Here is a 9,770-nt window from a genome sequence, read left to right on the forward strand (position 1 = left end):
GGGGGGGGGGAGGTTGGGAGGGTAATATGGGGATAAGGACACATATGTAATAACTTAATCAATAAAAAATAATAAAAAAATGCTATCTGGGTTCCACACTGTGGTCTTGGGATAAAACTGTACATCTGTATTTTTTTTTAAAGTTCCGCAGTTGATTTTGATGCAGAGGACTAGTTGAGGACCACTACTTTACACTAAACTCCTTAGGGCAACCGGTTAGAGGGCTGGAAGCAAGACCATCACAAGTTCTGGAACAGCAGCAGCCCAAGAGGTCCCGACCTGGCACCAAGTGGTGATGTGGACACAACTCAGAGGCTCCTTCAAGTTTCTCCAGCTGAACACAAGGAACCCACCAGCTCCCATGAAGCAGTGTGGGTTTCAGCAGAGGGACACACTACTCCCAACTCAATATTTCACTGTTTTAAATAAAAAGGGGAAATGGAGAGGAAGGGAAAGGCAGAGCTCCTTCTGAAAGGTTGAAAGTTCCTTTGGGCTGCAAGGTGAGGGGGCTCAATCTTTCAGGCTGATTTAATAAAATAAGGAAGACAGTGATAGACAGTTTTATTTATTTCATTCCAAATGGTTTCCTTTGTATTTAATTTGCTGTTTTTATTAGAATTTAACACCTGAAATCAAATGAAAAAAAAATGTAATTTAAACATTAAAATTAGTTATTTCTTTACAACTCAAATATGTCTGTCTGTATTTTCTACATAGTGGTTTTAAATATTTTAAAATGTTGTTCAAGTAGAAGGAATTTACATTGACTATTTCACATCCTCAATGTGGGGCCATGTATTTATACCCTATCTGTGTAATCACAGTGACCAATTACCCTGGTTTTCCCTGGGCTGAGAGAGTTTAGTTTCAAAATGGGGCCATCCTGGGCAAACCCAGCTTGATGGATGATCCCCCTTGATTATGTATTCATTCATTTGAGCAGCTGTGTTTTCCTGTTATTCATGCCTTTGAGTAGGCCTCAACAACTCTTATTCACTATAATTTTTTTTTTTGCATCAGTAAGTAATATGAATATTTCTGAAGACTGAATGGGCCAAGTAGATGGTAGGGTTGACAAACTATACCTCTCAGTGTTCCACTGAGAGTATTCTCCTTGGTTCTATCTTATTACCCATCTCCCTTTTAGGCTGCAATCACCCACAGTTGGAACCTCCAAGCCCCTCCGTCGGTTTCCTTTCTTACACAGGAAAATTTTGGTCTCTCTTAGTTTCCTTCTTCAGACTTCTTTTGCACTTCATCAATCCGTGATACTGTCTTCAAATAAGTGAAATTTTGAAGACTTAATTATCTCTCAGAAAGGAAATAATATTTTACTTCCCAATTTCCAGAACAGTGAGGCATTACTAATAATAAACTATTCTTGTTTAGCTAAGTTATATATGTACATACATTTATATCTACATCTGCCTATCTTACTATATATTCAGATATGAACACATATTAGTATTTTTCAAGTTTTTGCTTTGATAAACAGTTCATACTTTGTACACAATTCTCAGTTTATGAAATTGACCACAAAAACCCACTATGATTCCCTGAAACATTAAAAATTAGATGGAATAAACTGTTGAGAATTTAAGGGAAACTCCTGCTTTACACATTGGATGATGTGGCATAATGTGTGTTCCTTTCCTTAATCTTATCAGTTCCACCAACCTTTTCCTGTGCTCCTTCCCACAGTAATTATTGGTGCATGAACATTTTGTTCTCATTTAATAGTGACTCGCCATTCATATTTACCCTCTGTCAAGAGGTCCGTTTGCCAGATGATATATAAATGATTCATTCACACCAGTGTTCTAAGTTCAAACCAAGGAAGACTGTGGGTGTACATAAAATGTTTGTCAGAGGGTTTTTTTTTTCTCTTGGCAAAGCCTATTGGGAATCTTATAATTATTTCTATCCATAGCAGTGGGGAAAGTGTTGACTGAAAAGATTGGTTATCATATAACACAGTAATTTTTCAATTATCCTCTTTAGAGAAGTGAAAAGAACATTATCAGGTTGAACAATCAATTAAGCTAAAATAGCAATTAAAATTTCACAGTGATTTTTCTTCTTCCTCTTTTACAATATTCCTTAAGCATCTTTGTCAGTAGCCACTCATTATTCTTGCTAAAACCAACAGAATTGGCACAGATGTGAAAAATAAAACAGATAAGAATTATCATTTTAAGCAGCTATTTGGTGTTAGCTGGGGATTTATGGTTTTTAATTTAATCTTTACAGTAATTTTTGTTTCAAAAAAAGCTTCATTGAGATATAATTCACATACCATTACAACAACTATTTAAAGTAGATATTTTATATTCTGTTGGTGAGAAAAGTGATACTCAGACCAGTGAATTCATTTGTCAGCTTTGCTTTGAACCCATATCTGTCTAATTTCAAAGCCTGAATTCTTCCTACTGCACCTCGGGGCCTCCTTTGTTACTCTTGTCCCAAGAAATAATGTCAATAGCTGCTAAAATGCTCTCTGAAGAGTGGGGATAGTCCTTGTTTGGTAGGATATATAATTCTAGGGGAGCATGAGGCTGGAGACCACTTTATTTCACACTCAGTGAGTTAAATGTTTCATTATTTTTGCTTCAAAGTCTTAAAATCTAAGCTATTATTACTTGTGACATGAAATAGCATCAGAGTTTTAAAATATCTCATATTTTACTCTTATAGAATTCGTGGAATGGGTAGAACTAGTTATTCTCATATCCTCCTTCTTAAGAAGTTCTGATCAGGAGATGACAGTTTGATTTCTGAACCTGCTACCTTGGGCGATTCATTTAGTCTTTCTGAAGCTCACTTTTGTCATCTGTAAAGTGAGCCTTCTTCATCTTTCTAATAATGCTTTTTGCTTTTCTCCATGAGCACTTATACTTGTAGTCATTTCCCTTGGGTCTGAAGGCTAAGGGTTTCCAACTCCATGAACCAGGACTGGCTACATAATTTGCAGTGCTCAGTGCAAAATGAAAATATGGGACTTCTTGTTAACCACAATATTAAGTATTTCAAGATGGCAACAGCAGACCATTACACAAGCATAAAGCCTCTGTGAGAATGCGACCCTGTATGACTGCACAGATCACATGTTCATGTTGTGGGCCCTGCTGTGAACTTGGTGAAGATCTCCTGGGATCATGAATGAGGCTTGATGTTCCCCGGCAATCAGCCCAAGGCATAGTCCCAAATCTTACTTCCTTTGGAAGGAAGGTCTGACCTATGCGTAGGAAGCGCAGTGTAGGTTTCAAAAGCTTGTTCTCTAGAGTCTGGTATCTCTAAATTGAAACCATGGCTCTGCTGCTTAACACCTATAGAATCCTGGACAAATAAATCCCTTAAACCTGATTTCTTTATCTTTAAAAGGGGAATAATGATAGAACAAACTTTTTAGAATTGTTGCAAATTATAAATGAGAAAATTCATGCATGGTATTGGGAATATAGGAAGCACTCAATAAAAGCCCTTATGATGGATTTTTTTGTTATTTTACAGCCCTGAAATATTCCTTTGTGAATCTGGTGAGAGTCCTTACATGTTCCCTTCCAGAATGAGGTTTCTGGGAAGGTTCTTTGGCTACATCATTAAGCTGAACATAAAATAATTTCTGGTCTACTGTTTCTCTGTTTCTGATTTGTGCTCACTAATATGATGTTATCCTGCACAAATATTATAATTTTCCAAAATTTCAGTTCTCCCAGTGCTGGAAAGATCCTGATTACGAAGGAAGTGATAGTTTGACATGCTGATATTAACAAGATAACATATTGACAGGATGTTTTGAGTTACCAAGAGTGGAGGCATCATCAAAATTATTGTGCATTGCTAATACAGCTTAATGCACCAGGGTCCATCTTATAAAGCCTTTTTTTAAAAAGATAAGTGACTTCTGTAATTTTTTCCTGTTAGGTATTTTAAATCTTTAGTAATAATGACCAGTGAGAGAGACCAAGATGGCGGCATAGGTAAACACCGGAGACTGCTGCCGCAAACAACCACTTCAAAAATACAACTAAAAGACGGAACAGACATCACCCAGAACCACAGGAAGGTGGGGCGGGAACTGGGAGGAGGGGAGTTATGGGGGGGAAAAAAGCGGAACAAATGTAACCTGAACAATAAAGATTTAATTTAAAAAAAAAATAATGACCAGTGATAAACTGGTGGTGGGTATATACACTACCAATCAGAAGATGCCCATCAGAAGATGCCCTAGAAGTGGTCGGCAAATTCATTAGTCAACAGAGCCAAATATCAACAGTACAACGATTGAAATTTCTTTTGAGAGCCAAATTTTTTAAACTTAAACTATATAGGTAGGTACATTGTTATTAACTTAATTAGGGTACTCCTAAGGCTTAGGAAGAGCCACACTCAAGGGGCCAAAGAGCCGCATGTGGCTCGCGAGCCGCCATTTGCTGACCACGGCCTAGGGTAACATCCAATGAGACCATACACACCATGATCCAGTAAAAGCATCATACACACCAGGGAAGCATCATCAGTTGGTCATAGTTCCTTTGTGATCCACTCAGGCAGTCACATATACAAGGGAATGCCAACCTATTTGGTTAGGTTTGGCCTTAAGGAAATGAAGGAATCCACCTCTCCAATAATTGCTCTTCTGACATTTTAGCATTTGCTGTCACCTATAAGAGTTATAGCCTGTGCCAGGCTGGTGTGGCTCAGTGGTTGAGCATCAACCTATGAACCAGGAGGTTACAGTTCGATTCTTGGTCAGGGCACATGCCTGGGTTGCAGGCTCGATCCCCAGTGGGGGGCATGTAGGAGGCAGCAGATCAATGATTCTCTCTCACCATTGATGTTTCTATCTCTCTCTCCCTCTTACTTCCTCTCTGAAATCAATAAACATATTTTAAAAAAGAGTTATAGCCTGCATGGAAGTACTTTTAATATTACATAGGTCAAGAGTTAAAAACAGTACAGATCATAGAAACATAAAGGAGATCTGAGGTATTCAAGGACTATTTGGAAATTACTTTGAACCTACTGGATAGCTAAAAATAGCAATTTTCACTATATACTAACCACCATAAACATGACTTCAAAAGAATACATTTTAAAGAAATAATTATATTAAACAGTATTGCTTCCCTGGTTATTATTTGGTAAACTCACACCCCTCCCCCACAAAATAAAATCTGAGATTTTTTGCTAATTTGTACACTTAGTGAATATTCTCAGTTATTTAAAGCCTAATTTAAACAGTAAACTAAATGAAAAGCAAAATTTTATTCATCTTTTTATGGAAAAAATAATCATGTAGAATCAGAATAAGTTTGTTGTAAAAGGCATATTGTCAAGAATGTTGTCCCCAATTAAGTGAGTAGTAGACTGCTCTTTTACCACTTACTCATTCCAACAAAGACTGACTCATGCTTCTTTAGACAAAGTTTTAAACATTTCTATTTAGGACAACAGTTGCCACTGAGTATAAAGTTAATTGGGAGAAAACACAGGGAAATGATAAATGTGGTTGGCTATTTGCACCTGTGTAAACAAGCACTACCCTTCACAGGTGGGCCTTCTGGTCAAGGGCTTTCCTCTTATACCAGCTCTCCCTGTATTCATAGGAAAAAACCCAGATTTAGGATGAGGTCCTGTGAGGTGTGTGTGTGTGTGTGTGTGTGTGTGTGTGTGTGTGTGTGTGTGTGTACATAAAAAGATTGGGAGAAGGAGACTAGTGGGAGCAGCCAGAGAATAGGGAGAAATCCACTTAGCCAGGGAAAGAAAATAACATGGGGGTTTTCAAAATGTGGTGCTCAAAACATGGCCCCCAGAACTACAGCATCACACCACTGGGTCACTTGTTACAAATGCAAATTCTTGGGTGCAAGATGAGAAACGCTGGGATGGGTCCAGCAAACGGTGTTGATCAAGCGCTCCAGGTGATTTTGGTACAGCTGAGATTTAGGACCACTGGCTTAAAGGACAGTGAAGATCTGCTTGGGTGACCAGAAAGAATTTTAGCTAATCATCAACTTGTGCCTTCGTTTCTGAGATGTTATGATTCTCCAGGATCATAGCTGCATAAGGCACCATTCCTGGTGCTTATGTGGGTGAGGATTCCTAACTATTTTGACTGGGTTATAACTATTTTTTACATCAACGGTTGTTTGTCTCAAAGGAATCCTAGGTATAAATTTTCTTTCTGCTCGTTTCTCCACAAGAAATTAGAGTTTAGGTAGATCCATCTAAATTGGTTTTCAATTGAAAATGTACTTTCTCTTTTTGAAATATACTTTTGCATCTAAATTTTTTTCATATTTTATTTTTATTTGCTTAATTTTGTTGAAGGATGTGAACTTAGTTTTCCTATCTCAAAGTTTTAGCTACCTACGGCGTCCTAAGGACTCTTAGATTTTGACATTATAGTTGGTAAAATCAACCACAGAATTTTGAAGATCTGCCAGGAAACTTGAGGTTTCAGTGCAAATTGCATATTGCATAATTCGGCTTTTCGCCCAATCTTTCCGTGTAGTTTCAACTATCAAAGGAAAAAAAAACTGCTATTGCCCCATTTGATGTTTTAAAGTATGGCACCTTCTGAGATAAGTTTTGCATTTGCTTATTCATCATGTTTGGAAAATATGCCTTTCCTCTCCATTTCTTTCCCCCTTTTTCGTCTTCTCTTTATTTAATTTGCTCTTTATACCAAAAAAGGCTTGATTTCTTTTAAAAATGAAATAAACTTCTTGGAAGTAAAATGTCAAATACTTGAAAGATGAATATGACAAAAAAGAAGAGTCAACGTTGAAAGACATGTGGTTAACACATGAAGGAGAACAAGAAGTGAGGAAATTAGCATGAATGTAAATTTGAACTAGAAGGTGGTAGTCCCAGAATATACTTGAGTCTGACAAGGGGTTACATTGTCCAGAGTTATAGCTCTATGGGGTAGCTGTACTGTGTATGAGTAATTATTTCTGAGTTAATCACTCACCAGCTGTTTGACCTTGTAGGTTACTTATGTCTCATTGCTGCTATTCATTTTTGCACTCTGTAAAATCTGATTAAAAAAACATTTTAGCAGGATATAAAATTAATATTCAGAAATTTGTTGCATTCCTATCCTATATAATAAAAGCCTAATATGCAAATCGACCAAACTGCGGAATGACCAGTGGGCAGGGGGCAGGGCAGGCGAGCGGGTGGCAGGCCAACCAAGGAGGGTGCCAGCAGGCAGAGGGAGAGGATGGAGATTGGGGAGCAGCAGCAACCAGCAGTGGTGGATGGGCGATGGGGGCGGGGCTGGAGCTGCCCCCTGGTGATCAGTGCACTCCCACAGGGGGAGCACCACTCAGCTACAAGCCAGGCTGACAGCTGGCGAGTGCAGCGGCAGTGGCGGGAGCCTCTCCCACCTCCGCAGCAGTGCTACGAATGTCCTACTGGCGGCTTAGGCGCGTTCCCCTAAGCTGTTAGTTGGACATCCCCCAAGGCCTCCCAGACTGCGAGAGGGCTCAGGCCAGGCTGAGGGACCCCCCTGAGTGCATGAATTTTCGTGCACCGGGCCTCTAGTACACTAATAATGAGTAACCAGAAGGAGAAATTAAAAAAAAAAAATCCCATTTACAATTGCATACAAAAGCATAAAAAACCTAGGCTAAGTTTCAGTTTAGTACTTTTAGTTGTGCTTTGATACTTTTAGTTGTAATTTATCTGTGTTCATAGTTACATGGTACTACTGTATATTAAGACACAATTTCTTTATCTATTCATATAACAAAGGATATTATGGTTGATTTCACTTTCCTGTTAATATAATATAATGAACACACTTATGTATATATTTTCTAATGAACATATAGAGGTTTTACTAGAACAAATAAGTGGGATTGGAATTGTGGGTAGTAGGCTGTAAGCATCTTTCCTAGACAATGCCAGATTGATTTCTATGCGGTTGTACCTATTGATACTTCCAATAGGAGTGTATAGGGTTCCCCTTTGCCTGACATCTTTGCCAATAATTGGTGCTGCCAGATTTAAATATTTTTGCACATTTGATTGGTACTAATTCTATCTCATGTGGTTTTATTTAGCATTTCCCTTATTATTAATAAATAGAGCATATTTTATTTATTTAGGGGTCATTGTGTTTAATTTTTCAGAGAAATGCTTGTTCAGATATTTTCCCTCCAAAATTTTTAATAATGTTTTTATTTTGCTTAGCGATTTGTAGAAATCTTGATATATTTTGGAATTTAGTCCTTTTTTGTTTTTTAGTCATATGTAATGGGTATATCTTCTCCCATTTTTTGCCTTTGAGGGTGAGTCTACTTCTGGGAGTATTCTGTGTGTTTAGTCTAAATCTGTTCCAATTTCATATTGTCTTACTCAGCACTTATTTACAATGAATGCTGGTATCTGTGGTATACATTACTTTTGTAATCTTCTGAACTATTTTGAATATTAACCCTTTGCTTTCTTTTTTTTTCTTTTATGTGATCTTTTTTAATTTTAGTTTTTATAAAATTTATTGGCATGACACTGGTGATAAGATTATATAGGTTTCAAGTGTACATTACTATGCTATGTGATCTGTATATCACATTGAGTGCCCATCACCCAAAGTCAAATAATCTTCTGTCCCCATATATTTGGCCCCCTTTACCCTTTTGTACTCCCCCATCCCCCTTCCCTCTGGTAACCCCCTTCTTCTGTGTCTCTGAGTTTCAGTTTTATATTCCATATGGGTAGGGTCCTAGGCCTGGCTGGCAATCAGGGCCGATTGGGGCCTTCCTTACCCAGAATGCCAGCTGCCTGCTGGGGGCCTTCCTTCATTCTGTGCTGTCTCCTGGTGGTCAGCGTACATCATAGCAAGCAATTGAACTCCAGGTCTCCCGGTTGAACTCCTGAGGGAACAATTTGCATATTAGGATTTTATATATATAGATAAGAGTGAAGTCATATGATTCTTAGCTTTTTCTGACTGATTTCAATTAGCATAATATTCTCAAGGTATAATATATACATTTTAAAATAGCATAAGGACTTACAAACACACACACACACACACACACACACACACACACACACACATATATATGTCATATGTTATATACACACTAGAGGCCGGGTGCACAAAAATTTGTGCACTGGGGAGGGTCCCTCAGTCCGGCCTGTGCCCTCTCGAAATCTGGGGCCCCTCGGGGGATGACCACCTGCTGGCTTAGGCCCGATCCCTGGGGGATTGGGTCTAAGCTGGCAATCAGACATCCCTCTGGCAGCCCAGGAGCCCTTGGGGGATGTCCACTTGCCAGTGGGGAGTAGGCCTAAGCTGCAGTCGTACATCCTCAGTGCTGTTGAGGACTCGGGAGAGGCTCCTACCACCACTGCTGTACTGGCAGCTGTCAGCCTGGCTTGTAGCTGAGCAGAGCTCCCCCTATGGGAGCGCACTGACCACCAGGGGGCAGCTCCTGCATTGAGCGTCTGTCCCCTGGTGGTCAGTGTGTGTCATAGTGACCAGTCATTCCCAGTCGTTCTGCTGTTAGGGTCAGTTTGCATATTACCCTTTTACTATATAGGATAGAGGCCTGGTGCATGGGTGGGGGCCGGCTGGTTTGCCCTGAAGGGTGTCCCGGATCAGGGTGGGGGTCCCGCTTGGGTGCCTGGCCAGCCTGGGTGGGGCCTGATGGCTGTTTGCAGCTGGTCACACCCCCTTCAGGGTGGGGGTCCCCACTGGGGTGCCTGGACAGCCTGGATGAGGGGCTGATGGCTGTTTTCAGGCTGGTCAC

At 39.5% G+C, this 9,770-nt stretch overlaps 1 protein-coding gene across 2 annotated transcripts in view; it reads left to right on the top strand.

Moving 5' to 3' along the window:
• Positions 1-9,770, top strand: part of MACC1 (metastasis associated in colon cancer 1) — a 159,059-nt gene that overhangs the window by 126,572 nt on the left and 22,717 nt on the right. The gene's annotated exons all lie outside the window — the stretch shown is intronic.

The sequence above is a fragment of the Myotis brandtii genome, unplaced genomic scaffold (genome assembly GCF_000412655.1).
Source record: "Myotis brandtii unplaced genomic scaffold, ASM41265v1 scaffold374, whole genome shotgun sequence".
NCBI classification, from domain to species: domain Eukaryota; kingdom Metazoa; phylum Chordata; class Mammalia; order Chiroptera; family Vespertilionidae; genus Myotis; species Myotis brandtii.